Raw genomic sequence first — 14,966 nt, 5'->3', positions numbered from 1 at the left:
CCTTATAAGTAAGAGTACTGATGGTGCATCTCCACCTTCATGCATCAGAGCCTGGAAAGTCAGTTTACCTTGGCCACCGTAATCCTTATCTTTCTGGTAAGAGTATCCGCTAGGAACTTCAGGATTTACATAAAAATTCACAGACCCCAAGTCTCAGCCTCATACTAAAGAAAAGGATTCAAATTATGTCTAACAGGGAAATCTGAGCCATTTCCCCATTCCTTGCCCCTTTAAAAAGAATGAAACAAGGTTTTAAACCATTTCAACCAATTGAGGCAAATTATCTCACTAAAAAAATAGAAAAAGGTTTAGAAGCCAAAAAGACAACACTGTAGGTTAAACTAGCCATTAAACAAGCAATTGTTCCTTTATGTGTGCTATGCGGTGGGTGGCTCACCTTAGCACTCCTGGGTGATTATTGAAATAACTTTACTAACAATTGTCACCCCAATAACCTTAATAAAAAATAAAAATAAATAACAAATAAATACTTTCTAGCATATATGTCAAAAGAGAAGAACAAGGAAAATGGTATGCACATACTCCGGCTTAAAGAGCCCCGATGAGATGCTGTTACTAGCAAGTGTGTCGTGACATTTGCACAACTCACATGCTCGTTTGGCAACATTTCATCACCAAATATCTGTTTAATACTTACTATAAACACAACTCTTGAAGGATAGAGATGCCATGTAGGATGTAATCCCTGTGCTCAAGGAGTGTGTAATTTATTTGGAAAGACAAGAGTCCACATAGATAACAATTCAAAACCTTTATGTAATTAAAGGATTGCTTCTGTAGTACAAATCAGGTAGAAGTGGTGTTTGAGTTTTTATGAATGTGAGATCAATGTGAGACAGGGTGACTTCGGAAGTCTTTCTGAAGTTGGTAAAATGTGAGGTGGATTTCAAAGAATGGAGATATTTTGGTAACAGGGAGGGCAAAAGCATTCTAGATGACAGGAATTTTATGTATCCTACAATGACTATATGACTGGAGTATTCCCAATTAGTATTTAATCAGTCTCTCTCTCTCTCTCTCTCTCTCTCTCTCTCTCTCTCTCTCTCTCTCTCTCCCTCCCTCCCTGCCTCCCTCCCTCCCTGTCTCCCTCACCCCCCCTCCTTTTTCCCCTTTCTCTTATTCTCCTCAGAGTCTTTTCCTCTCTTATAGGACAAGGTCAGATGCTAAACCAAGTAGAACTCTGAAGAGAATCAAAATATTGCTAATTACTGGCTTCTATAGGGATCTGCCCTGCTCTGAAGAGATTCACTAGCCTTCTAGAAGGTACCTGCCTCCACCATGAAGATATTTATAACCAAGGCAGAGGACAGATAGCTCCCATGCTAGGGGTCAAACTTCTCAGGTCGTGGTGTTATATGAAACTACTCATGACGCAGGGTCTCTCATGTCATATCTTAATATCTTGATTGTTCCCCTGTGTGTGACAAGATCTGCTAGTCACTATGCTCCCCCAAATACTCAGACTACCTTTTAACTGTCCCTGCATCAACAGCATGGAGGCCTGTAGAGTGACCATCAGACTCTGCCCTGTCTGTGTTCCATTCTGGTTGCATGTCCTTCTCTTTTTTCCAGCTTGTCCTGAACACATTGCCTGTGACTGTGACTTTGTCTCTGGGTGCAGAATACACACACTCTCCCTTCTTTCTACATTAATTGACATCCATGACCTCCAGTTATGAGTCCTTTCTTGGCCATTCACTTTTCACTCACAATCACACCCATGGTTTTACTGCCACTTCCACACTGGCCATTGTTAAGTTTGAGTCTCCATCCCAAACCTCTCTCCTAGTTCCAGATCTGTAGAGCTAACTGCAGGCTTGATATCTCTATCTAGAAGTTCCATACACAATTTAATATCAGCCTACCTAAAACTATATTTTTCCCCTCTCCCAAATTTGTTCTTTTCATTCACTTTCTCAATCCATGGTGGCACAATATGCCTGGTTATCTGTGTTAAGATTTGCTGTGGCTACAAGTGACAATAATCAAAAGAACAGTGGCTTAGACAAAATAGAAGTTTAATTTTCCTTCACGTAAATGAGAGTGCTTCAGGGCTGATTTGGTAGCTCTGCAACCATCGGGGACCCATGTCCTTTCAATCTTGCTGCTCTGCTCTCTTCAATATGCACTTTCTACCTTGTGTTCCAAGATGGCTGCTCCATCTCTAGCCATCATGCTGCATTTCATTCACCAAAATAGAAGAAAGGGGAGGAGAAGGGCATGCTCATTTTCATTAAGGACTCATCATGGGAGTTTCACATCCACTTTCATTTACAGCCATTGGCCAGAACCTAGTCACTTGTCTATAAAAAAGTCTTGGAAATATGGGCTTCTCCCTTTTCCATTAAAATTCAAGGCTTCTACTACTATGAAAGAAGGGCATAATGTAATTCTGGGAGACAATTAGCTAGAAATATGGGTGTCATTCTCATCTCCTGCCCTTTCCTTACCCTCTGCCTCCAAGATCAACATTTCTCACAATTCCATTTCCTAAATTACTCTCAAGTGTACTCAGGCCCCATATTTCACAGACTATTACAAAAACCTTCTGAAGGAGTTCTCTGAGTTTAGTTTCACAGTCCCCTGTATATTCAATCCATCCACATTAGGCCACTAAAATTTTCTTTCAAACATGCAAATTTAATGACCTCTTTGTTTGATTCTCTACTGCCTTCAGGACAAAGTCTAAATTCCTGGGAGTGGTATACAAGGCCACCTCTCCTTGACATTACCCTATGCTCCAGTTATAGAAAACTTGCAGTTCCTGGAAGACAGGACGTCCCATGCCCCTTAGTCTTTCCATGCTGTTCTCTTTCCCTAGAATGTTCTTCTTTCCTTGTTTTGACAAATAAACACCTACTTCCTCTCCCAGCCCCAGCATAGACTTCACCTGCTCTGTGAAGTCTCTTCTGACTCCCCCAGGCTAGACTGTGTGACCCCACAGCACCTGCACCAACCTCCACACAAGCACATTGCATTGGCGTTGGAGGTTTACACTTCTAGAATGTGAGTTCCAAGGTTGTGCCTTATTTATTTTTGAACCCTTAACCTCGAAATACAGTGCCTGGTCCGGAGCAGGAGTTCAATGGATGCTTATTGAACAAGTGAAAAAAATCAAATACCTAAACTTGTTAGAATTGTGTTCAAAGTTAGAGTAAATAGACTGAGTTGAGACTTTAGGACCTTTCCTATATATGAAGTGAATAAACTTAATATATAAACTCAAGAGATTTATTTGGAGTATTTGATCCTTTCAATTGTTTTCTGATTGTTAACTGTGCTATGAATAGTCGACATCATTAGAGAAGTGACTTCTCAATATGGAGTGTTATTATAATATACTCAAAATCTAGTGTAAGTCATGCAGCATAAAAAAGAATAAAAAAATATAATTCTCACCTTGAAGTCTATTGATAAACATCTTGGACAGGAGTCACACAACCTTCCTCCTAGTACTGGCTCAGCAACTGGCTTGGACAGGTCAATGAACTTTTCTGGATTTCAGTTGCCTGCAAATGATAGATATGAAAAAGATGATGTCTTAAGTTCTCCTCCAGCTCATACATGATATAATTGTGTAAAGCCATGCTCTGAAAACATGGTTAATGTGTTTTCATTACAGAGCATTTTCTGCCTTGGGTATTTTATTCTGACTCAGGAAAATAAACTCGGGCTCTCTTAGAAGAAAGATCATGAATGCAGAGGAGTAAGGTCCAGGGAAAGAAGGTCTTGAAACAGGAGAGCAATGGAGTCACAGTAGAAAATGAGGTTTGTGAACCAGCCTCTCTTTTCTCCCTCTATCCTCACACTGTCCTATTTATTTTTTAGGGCAAGAGATGAAAGTAGGTTGGACTAGGAGGGGGATGGGCAAAGGGGCATCCTGCAGCTGCAGTTTCCTTTCATGTCCCCCTAAAAACTGGTGACAGGGTGGAGGAAAAGTTAATTGAGGTGGGATGACTTCTGATGTGCCTGAGGGTCCTAAGTCTTTTCATCTCCCTTTTCCCTCTGAACATTTCAAATATGCATAATGACAAACACCAAGACTGCAATCCTGACAGGGCTGTGCTGAGCATTTTCTACTGAAAATATGTGCTTTCTAGACTATGGTGCCTGGGGGTTTGTGAGGGGAGACTGAGGACTTCGGCTGCCTCTCTTCCAGATGAAAAGGCGGCTGCCTTTGGAATTTCTGTGTTGGTGGTTTGACAGGCATGAAGGTGGAAATAACCTGTGATTGAGAAAGCAAATGAGAGGCTGATTTCTCCTAAAAGATATGGGAATTGCACTCTCTGAGGAATTCAGTGTGACGTGGGAGTGTCTGAACTAGTCCCCAGAAGGTTCTAATGGGATTCTCTCCTTCAATAACTTTTTTAAGCCCTGAGGCTCTGTCATACAGGCTACATTCTGCTGACTGAGTGTGCTCCTGAGATGGTTAATAAATAGCTCTGTTCTTAGCTCTTAGCAGGCAGTTTTTGGTTGTTCCAACACTTGCTTTGCCGTTTGCTTTTCTCCAGGATATTTGGATTCTTGGTTGTATTTTGTTTTGTTTTTGATAGTTTACGTGGTAAATGGATGGGATGGTCTTTGGAAAAGACTCCCCCTACCCCAAACTTCCACTTTTCTCATTACATTGGGAATTTGTCAGAAGGGGAGAGATTAACTCAACCGAATAAGTGGCTGTGTCCTTTGTAATGGTCTTTACTGCAAATAATTACCCTTGACCCCTTCACGTCAAACAGGATTGGCACCATATTATTTGCAAAGCACTTTTTCAAGCCCTAATTTCTCTCCACTTGGAAACCAGGCATCTGGACAAATGCTGCAGTAAGTAGCAGGGCCAGTGGGTACATTCTGACTCTTTTCAGTGTCAGTTCTCTCTGTAGGGCGCCCAAGATATGTGGGTTATCTTCCCAATGCCTTTTACATTCACCTGGCCATTTTCCCTCTAACTTTTACATTGTATTTTATTTATTTATTTTCTAGATGACTATTAAATTCACATGGCACAAAATGGAAAAGGTACAAGAGTATTTGGTGAAAAGTCTCCTTCTTACTCCTGTTCCCCAGCCATCTATCCTTCTCTCCAGAGATAACAATTGTTACTCCTTTTCTGTATCCTTTCAAAAATATTCCATATTTATGTAAGCAATTTTGTATATAGGCTATTTTTATTTCTCTACAAACCCAAATGGTAGCACATTATCCATAGCCTGCCCCTTTTTTGACTGACTTATGTGTCTTAGAGCTTTTTCCATCATCAGTTCATATACACATACCTTATTCTTTTTTTATGGCTATACAGTAGTACATGGCACGGATGTGCCATAATATATTTAACCAACTCTGAGGCTATTTTTAACTTTTAGAATTATGTGTACAGAACACATTACAACAGGCAATGACATCATTGCAGTTTCCCCCACCCCTGTTAGGGTAAATGTGGTATGTGTGCCTCCTCCTGTTACCGGAGATAGAAGGGGTCCTGGGTAAATGTCCCAGGAAGGAATTTCAGGACATACCAAAATATTAATACATGCAGAAAAAGCCAAGCAAACCGAAGATTTATTAAAGAAAGAAAATAGTGCAGTACACTCTCAAGATGGCATGAGAATGGGCAGGCCCAGGGGGAAAAAAATGGGTAACTGCCTTGAAAAACAAAAAATTTAGGATTATATTTGAATGAGGGCATGAAATATTCAGGGGTGGAGTCACAGGCATTCCCAGGGCATTTCCAGGGCATGTCTTTGCTGTCCACTCCTTCCCACAGGGAGGTGGGATTCCCTGGTAGGGACTGCCATGGGAACACAGGGAGATTTTTCCCTGCCTGCAATGCCAATAGTGTTATAATCCATTACAATTAGCTGTAGCCACACCTTTTCTTAGGAATTTTCTCATTTCCTCTCTTTTCTTTGTTTCCCCTCACCTCTTCCTTCTTTTCCTGCCTGCTATCTCCCTGCAACACTGCTTTTCTGCCTATGTTAACACTCCCAGGGGCACTAAGTTTGGTGCTGAACTTCCCAGTAGCCTGAAAACCTGCACAGCCCCTCACCTTTCACCTCTGTGCCTCCTGACCCCTGATACCTGGGAACTTTTTTTTTTTTCGCTTCAGTGAGAAAGCTGGATTTCTAACCTCTTGACCTATATTATTTTATTAACAATACTACTTTTATACAGTTCTATTATTATGCTCTGGGAATGGGGAAAATTTGTTTTACCATTTCCAGGCCACTTAAGACTGTGACATGTCACTGGGAAGTCAAAGCAAGTAATAACTGCCATATTACCCTATTCCCTAGTGTCACACGTGTCGTCAGGAAGCTCCGCTTACCTAGACACACATCACAGGTTACAGAGAAATCACTAGAGCACCCAGGTTTGTTTTAGGAGTTGGAAAATAATATTCTTATATTTAATGGTGGCTATCATTTCCTTTACATAGCTCAGCAATATACCGTGTTTCCCTGAAAATAAGACCTAGTCAGACAATCAGCTCTAATGTGTCTTTTGGAGCAAAATGACCCCGTATTATACTAATTATATTATATTATACTCGGTCTTTTAGTAAAATAAGACCCGGTATTTTACATTATATTATATTTATATTATATTATATGATATTATATGATATGATATTATATTATATTATATACCTGGTCTTATATTAAAATAAGACTGGGTCTTATATTAATTTTTGCTCCAAAAGACGCATTAGAGCTGATGGTCCAGCTAGGTCTTATTTTCAGGGAAACACGGTATATGGGGCCCAGACTGAGCTTCCCAGGGCAGGAATCATCTGTCTTATTCATCTTGTTTCCTTCAGTGACTATCACAGTGCCTGGTATCTAGTAAGTATTTACTATAGAGTAAAGGATTTGGGTATTTGAAAAAAATATTAGAAAAGATAAATCATGTTAAATTTTGCATAAGGCCCTTGTATCTGTCAGGGTTTGATCAGAGAAGCAAAACCATAAACATTTATGTAAAATCAGGGATTGCTTGCAGGAATTGGACCTTATACAATCAAGGAAGCTGATTAAATAGTTTTTGTTGTTTTTGTTTGTTTGTTTGTTTGTTTTATGGCTGTTGCTTCCACACCAGGCACTGGGTCTGAGGTCAGCAGGACAGGTAATCACAAAAGAAAGATGGAGGCAAGGACAAGCTGCATAGTACTTGTGTGAGTCTCTAACTTCCCCCTGCCTCCAGTTCAGTGATACAGTGACATGAGAAAGAACCTGGCACCTTTCATTGCCAAGTGAAACATGGACTTGACTCAGGAGTCAGAGAAGCTGAAGACACAGCTAGAGCTAGAGGAAGCACAGACCTGTTGCCCCAGAAGCTGCATACACTGACCCAGGGCTTAGAGAAGCTGTAGAGGGCCTGGCAGGAGCTAGAGGAGCTATGGGCCCAGCTGCTACACCATACAAACAGGGTGAGCTAACAGATCAGTAACAAGTGGGAACTGCAACTGTAATCTGCAGTGTAACCCATCAAAAGTGTTTGCTTTCTTTTGCTAATTACCCCAAATCAGGTTCTCTAAAAAGAAACATTCAGATTATAAATTAGCTTCCCAATTTAATCTTCAGTATCTACAAAAAGGAAAAGAAGAAGTATTATATCTTTTTTTAAAGAATGTTAACATCTTTCCGCTGCTGCCCAAAGACAGTATTTTCATCCTCCTGGGAAACCCATGATTTTACTGGGAATATGATAAACACTTCCCCTGAAAGAATCTACTATTTTTTCTAGATTATATCATAGAGTGCAGTTTAGGCAGGAAAAAAGTACAATCATGTTCTTCCAGTTGCTGTTTCTTCTTAGTCAAGTATTTTTTGCAGCCCACTCAAGGTTAAAAAAATGTTGTGCGTATGAGTTCTCCCCCCCCTTCTTGAATTTACTTCTGACTCTCTCTCTATTCATTACATTCTTATATTTTCTAAAAGCAGTAGAACATCCTGATAGTAGATCTCAGAAAATCCATTCATGCTTTAAAAAGATGATATTTTTAGCCCATTCCGAAGTTGCTCAGTTCTATTCAGGCACTGTGGTAGATTGCACAACTGGTCCCAATTTTTCACTCTTCCTTGTACTCCACCTTTGTTGTGTGAGTTTGTAGTTCCTCTGATTACAGGGACAAAGTATATTTCCTCTGCACTTGATTTGGGGGTTAGCCATGTGACTTCCTTTGCCCAATAGCACGTTAACAGAAGCAACAGTGGCCAGTTCTGAGCCTGAGCCTCAAGCGACCTTATATCTTTGGCTTGCCTTTTTGTACCTCTGATAGCCCATGAGAAGAGCTTGTCTCAGGGAATGCAACCCTCAGACTGATATCCCAAATGAACAAACATGGAGTAGAGCTGCACTCAGTAACCTGAAAATCTGTGAGAACAAATGACCTCTGTTTGAAGCCAATGAGTTTTGGGGTGGTTGGTTACATAGCATTTGTGTGGCAATACCTGTCCCAGTTGTCTTTCCTATGTAATCTTCCCACCACTACCAAAACACAAAACAAAATTTGGTGACTTGTAACAGCAACAACCATTTATTTGCCCAAAGGTCAGCAATTGAGGCAGAGCACAGAAGAGAAAGCTCATCTCTCCTCCATATGGGGCTGCTGAACTGGGAGTAGAAAACCCACTCCAAGAGGCTCACTCAAGTGATGGCAAATTGGTGCTGGCTGGCCAGCTTCATGTTACTGCGGTCTCTCCACAGGTACCTCTTCTTGGGTTGCTGGCTTCCTCACATATAGTGGCTGCATTCCAAAAATGATCACCTAAGAGACAGAAAGTGACAGCTGCCAGTTTCTTAAGGCCTGGGCCCAGAAACTGGCACAACCTCACTTCTGCCTTATTCTAGCAGTCAAGTACTCACAGAGCCCATATTTAAGGGTAGGGAATATAGACTTTGCTTCTTGAGGAGTGTCAAAATTTTCCGGACTGCATTCTAAAATTGACACAATACATAACTGATATAGACACCTTCAGGTATAAACCCTTCTACCCACAATGGAAAACATCTTGGGGGTAAGAAATGAAAAATAAGGAGTAAGGCAAACACAGAAAAGGTACATTGGAAACATCTTGTACCCTTCTTCTTAGAAGTTTTCTAGTTTCAATCTAGCAATAGAGCAAAAGAAGAGACCGATATTTGTGTGGCCCACTTGGCAATTAGAAACATTAAAAAACTTTGGATTTGAGGAGTTGGAATAGGAATTTGATACAACAAAATTTGGGCCACTGTGATGTTATGGATAAAAAAAGAACTTTAATCAGGTGATCTGGCTCTATCTCCATTCTGCGCTCCTTTAGAGTGACCTCTGTAACATCACTTAACCCCTCTGGGTCTCAGGTCTTTCATCTGTAAAATGAAGTGAACAGAGTGGTATTTGAGATTTCTTCCTGTTCTGACACTCTGTGAATCATTGTCATTTACTTTATAACTCTGACATCTAGATGATGGCCTGGACTTTCTATATTTAACTCCTCGGTATCTATTTTTGCAGCATGCCCTCAATAATGAATGGGATTCCTTAGTAAAACCAAACCTTGCAAGGTCTGAGCAATAATGAGCTTCAGAATAATGATGGCCAGGCTGAGTGGGACAGCCACACTAGTGGCTGAACATTCATTTCTCCCTGTAATTGGAATAAAATTAAAACATCTTATATTCCTCCACTTCAGCAGAGAAGGGGCAGACTAATATTTTCAGAGGGAAGTTTACTAAAAATTAGGGAAACAAAATAGAAATGGTTTTCCCCAAAATAAAAGTAGTATAACAGTATTCATTTCTAAATACAGGAAATAAAAGCAATAAAGAATTTTCTGAGCTGAAATCTGATGTTCAATAACAATGTCCTTTCCCTGTAGTGCTATGGATTAAATTTAATAAGAGCCGGGTTCAAATCTCAGCTCTGCCATTTAAATTATTTACCTGAGCTAAGTTACCTAAACACTTTAAGCCTTAATTTCTTCATCTCTAAAATAAGGGATAATCATACCTGCTATGGTCTGAATGTTTCTATCCACTCCCTCCCCAATTCATATGTTGAAATTCTAACCCAAAGGTAATGGTATTTGGAGGTGGGGCCTTTGGAAGGTACTTAGGTCATGAAGATGGAGTTCTCATGAATAGAATTAGTGCTCTTTTTAAAGAGAGCCCACAGAGCTCCCTAACCCCTTGTACCATGTGAGGACACAGTGAGAAGTTGGCAGTCTACAACCTGGAAGAGGGCTTCACCAGAAACTGACCATTCTAGCATTCTGTCTCAGACTTCTGGCCTCTAGAACTGTAAGAAAAAACTTCTATTGTCTGTACCACACGGGCTGTGGTATTTTGTTAAAGCAGCTCAGACTAAGACGATACCTATTGCTCACAGTTGTTGTTAGGATTAAATTAGATAACACAGGCAAAGCAACAGGCTCATAGAAGGTTGACTTGGATTGGGGTCTGTGAGAAGCAGACCCCAAAGACAAGGATTCTAGTGCACATGGTTTATTAGAGAGGTACAGGGAATACAGTCAGGGAAGTTGGGGAGTAAGGGAAGAAAAGGCAGCCAACAAAGGGCATGGTTATTAAGATAGCTACCAGAGTGAGTGACTAAATCCCACCAGAGAAACTCTAGAAACCGGTATAAAACACATGCTTCAGATAACCCTCTCAGGAATCAAGGAGGCTGGGCTATTTATACACCCACTCCTGTCAGTCATTGTTTGAGGGCTGCTCCTTGGGTTGAGAATTCCTCAGCACTTATGGCATGCTGTAAGAGAGTAGGGTGGTCCCCTGGAGAAACCCCTGGGAGATAGAAATACTGGCAGGTGGAAGCTGTCTAGAGCACACTGATATGTAGAGTCCAAGGATCATGGGCAGTGCATGACTAACATCTGCTGCAAAAATACTCACCAAATGTTTATTTCTCTTTTTCCCCCTAGTCTCTAATACAAATGGGTGGCACCAAGCTTAATTTCCCTTCCTCCAGATTCTTAATTTTATTTTCGCTCAGAGACTTTCCTGTTTCACAACTTAGAACAATGACTAACATCAATTCATTGAACTTGGGTATATAAGCTGATGTCATAGCTTCTGACCTCTCAGTTCAGAAGGAAGATGACCTCTTTCCCATTTTCCCCATTCCCAGAGCCATAAGCCAGGGACAGCTGAACTTCAATCAGAAGACTGACACCTATAACTCCCCATAGAGCACTGTTAATGGAGAGTCCTGAGGAATGTAATTAACTTGCCTAAGAGTTCCATTTTCAGTGCCAAAGTTATGAAATCCACCATGCCTCTCATATTGAATATTTTTTCCTCTTTTACTATAATTCAACTTAATATGATTTTATTATATACAATTATGGTGACACATTTGAATTGTTAAAACATTTTCCTATGTTGCTTTGCTTTTTTTAAATTAAAGTTTACTGGGGTGACAATTGTTAGTAAAGTTACATAGATTTCAGGTGTACAATTCTGTATTACATCATCTATAAAACCCATTGAGTGTTCACCACCCAGAGTCAGTTCTCCTTCCATCACCATATATTTGAACGGCTTTACCCTCATCTACCACCCTCCTCCCCCCTTACCCTCTGGTAACCACTAATCTACTGTCTGTGTCTATGAGTTTTTGTTTCTCAATTCTTTGGCTTGTTCTTTTGTTTTTGGTTTATATACCACATATCAGTGAAATCATATGGTTCTCTGCTTTTTCTGTCTGACTTATTTCACTTAGCATTATATTCTCAAGATCCATCCATGTTGTCACAAATGGTCCTATTTCATCTTTCTTACCGCCGAATTGTATTCCATTGTGTATATATACCACGACTTCTTTATCCAGTCATCTATCGAAGGACATTTTGGTTGTTTCCATGTCTTGGCCATCGTAAATAAAGCTGCAATGAACATTGGAGCACACTTGTCTTTATGGATAAATGTTTTCAGAGTTTTGGGGTTGATACCCAGGATAGGGATTGCTGGGTCATACGGTAATTCTACTTTTAATTTTTTGAGGAGCCTCCACACTGCCGTCCATAGCGGCTGCACCAGTCTGCATTCCCACCAACAGTGTATGAGAGTTCCTTTTTCTCCAAAGCCTCTCCAACACTTTTTACTATTTGTCTTGTTGATGATAGCCATTCTGACTGGGGTGAGGTGATATCTCATTGTGGTTTTTATTTGCATTTCTCTGATGATTAGTGATGTTGAGCATTTTTTCATATGTCTATTTGCCATTTGTAAGTCCTCTTTGGAGAAATGTCTCTTCAGGTCCTCTGCCCATTTTTCAATTGGGTTGTTTTGTTTTTTTGTTGTTGAGTTTCATGAGTTCCTTGTATATTTTAAATATTAGACCCTTATCGGAGGAACTGTTTGCAAAAATCTTCTCCCATTCAGTCGGTTGCCTCTTTATTTTGTCGATGGTTTCTTTTGCTGTGCAGAAACTTAAGTTTCATATAGTCCCATTTGTTTATTTTAGCTTTTACTTCCATTGCCTTTGGAGTCAAATTCATAAAATGCTCTTTGAACCCAAGGTCCATAAGTTTAGTACCTATGTTTCGTTCTATGCAGTTTATTCTTTCAGGTCTTATGCTTAAGTCTTGGATCCATTTTGAGTTAATTTTGTTACATGGTGACAGACAGCAGTCCAGTTTCATTCTTTTGAACATGGCTATCCAATTCTCCCAGCACCACTTATTGAAGAGGCTGTCTTTCCTCCATTGTACGTTTTTAGCTTCTTTGTCAAAAATTACCTGTCCATATTTATGTGGTTTTATTTCTGGGTTCTCAATTCTATTCCATTGGTCTACGTGTCTGTTTTTCTGCCAATACCATGCTCTTTTTATTATTGTTGCCCTGTAGTACAAGCTAAAATCAAGGAATGTGATACATCCAGCATTGTTCTTTTTTCTTAAGATTGTTTTGGATATTTGGGGTCTCTTGTGGTTCCAAACAAATCTGATGATTTTTTTGTTCTATTTCTTTAAAAAATGCCATTGGGATTTTGATTGCCATGGGGATTACATTAAATCTGTATATTGCTTTGGGTAATATGGCCATTTTAACTATGTTGATTATTCCAATCCATGAGCATGGAATGTCTTTCCATATCTTTGTGTCTTCTTCAATTTTTTTGAAAAATGTCTTGTAGTTTTCAGCATATAGGTCTTTCACATCCTTGGTTAAGTTTATTCCTAGGTATTTTATTCTTTTTGCTGCAATTGCAAAAGGAATTTTTTTTATTTCTTTTTCTGAGATTTCATTGTTAGTATATAGGAGTGCAACGGACTTTTGTACATTGATTTTGCAGCCGGCAACTTTACTGTATTCATTGATTGTTTCTAATAGCTTTTAGGTGGAGTCTTTAGGGTTTTCTATATATAGCATCATGTCATCTGCAAAGAGTGATAATTTAACTTCTTCAGTCCCAATTTGGATGCCTTTTATTTCTTTCTCTTGCCTGATTGCTCTGGCAAGGACTTCCAACACTATGTTGAAAAGCAGAGGTGATAGGGCATAGCCCTGTCGTGTGCCTGAACGTAGAGCAGAGGGCTTCAGTTTTTCACCGTTAATTATGAGATTAGCTGAGGGTTTGTCATATATGGCCTTTATTATGTTAAGGTATTTTCCTTCTATATTTATTAAGTGTTTTCATCATAAATGGATGTTGTATCTTGTCAAATGCTTTTTCTGCATCAATTGATATAATCATATGATTTTTGTCCTTTATTTGGTTTATGTGATGTATCACATTGATGGATTTGTATATGTTGAACCATCCTTGTGCCCTTGGGATGAACCCCACTTGGTCATGATGAATAACCTTTTTAATGCATTGTTGCATTTGATTAGCTAGAATTTTGTTTAGGATTTTTGCATCTGTATTCATCAGAGATATTGGTCTGTAGTTCTCATTTTTTGTGTTGTGTTTGCCAGGTTTTGGTATCAGGGTACTGTTGGCCTCATAAAAAGATTTAGGGAGTACTGTCTCTTCTTCAATTTTTTGGAAGAGTTTCAGCAGTATTGGTATTAGATCCTCTTTGAAGGTTTGGTAGAATTCACTAGTGAAGCCATCTGGTCCAGGACTTTTGCTTTTGGGAAGGTTTTGGATGACTGATTCAATTTCCTTACTGGTGATCAGTCTGTTTAGATTTTCCAGTTCTTCATGGTTCAGCCTAGGAAGGCTATATGTTTCTAAGAAGTTGTCCATTTTTTATAGGTGATTGAATTTGGTGGCATATAGTCCTTCATAGTATTCTTGGATGATCCTTTATATTTCTGTGGCATCAGTGATAACTTCTGCTTTTTAATTTCTGATTTTGTTTATCAGTGCCTTCTCACTTTTTATCTTAGTGAGCCTAGCCAAGGGTTTGTCAATTTTGTTAATCCTTTCGAAGAACCAGCTCTTTGCCACATTAATTTTTCCTATTGTCTTTTTGTTCTCTATTTCATTTAGCTCTGCTCTGATTTTTATTATTTCCTTTCTTCTGCAGACCTTAGGTTTCATTTGTTTTTCGTTTTCTAGTTCTTTAAGGTGTAACGTGAGGTTATTTGGGATTTTTCTTGTTTCTTGAGATAGGCTTGTAGTGATATAAATTTCCCTCTTAAAACTGTGTTTGCTGCATCCAAAAATTTTTGGTAGGATGTATTTTCATTGTCATTTTTTTCTATGTATCTTTTGATCTCTCCTCTAATTTCTTCTTTGAACCAGTTGTTGTTTAGAAGTATGCTGTTTAATCTCCATGTATTTGTGTTTTTTGCTGCTTTCTTTTTGCAGTTAACATCCAATTTCAAAGCTCTGTGATCAAAGAATATGCTTGGTGTGATTTCAATATTCTTAAATTTGCTGAGGTTTATTTTATGTCCCAATACATGGTCTTTCTTTAAGAATGTTCCATGTACACTAGAAAAAAATGTGTAGTCTGATGTTTTAGGATGAAGTAATCTATAATTGCCAA

This window comes from Rhinolophus hipposideros (genome assembly GCF_964194185.1).
Source record: "Rhinolophus hipposideros genome assembly, chromosome: X".
Classification (NCBI taxonomy): domain Eukaryota; kingdom Metazoa; phylum Chordata; class Mammalia; order Chiroptera; family Rhinolophidae; genus Rhinolophus; species Rhinolophus hipposideros.
This window is presented reverse-complemented; position numbering follows the sequence as displayed.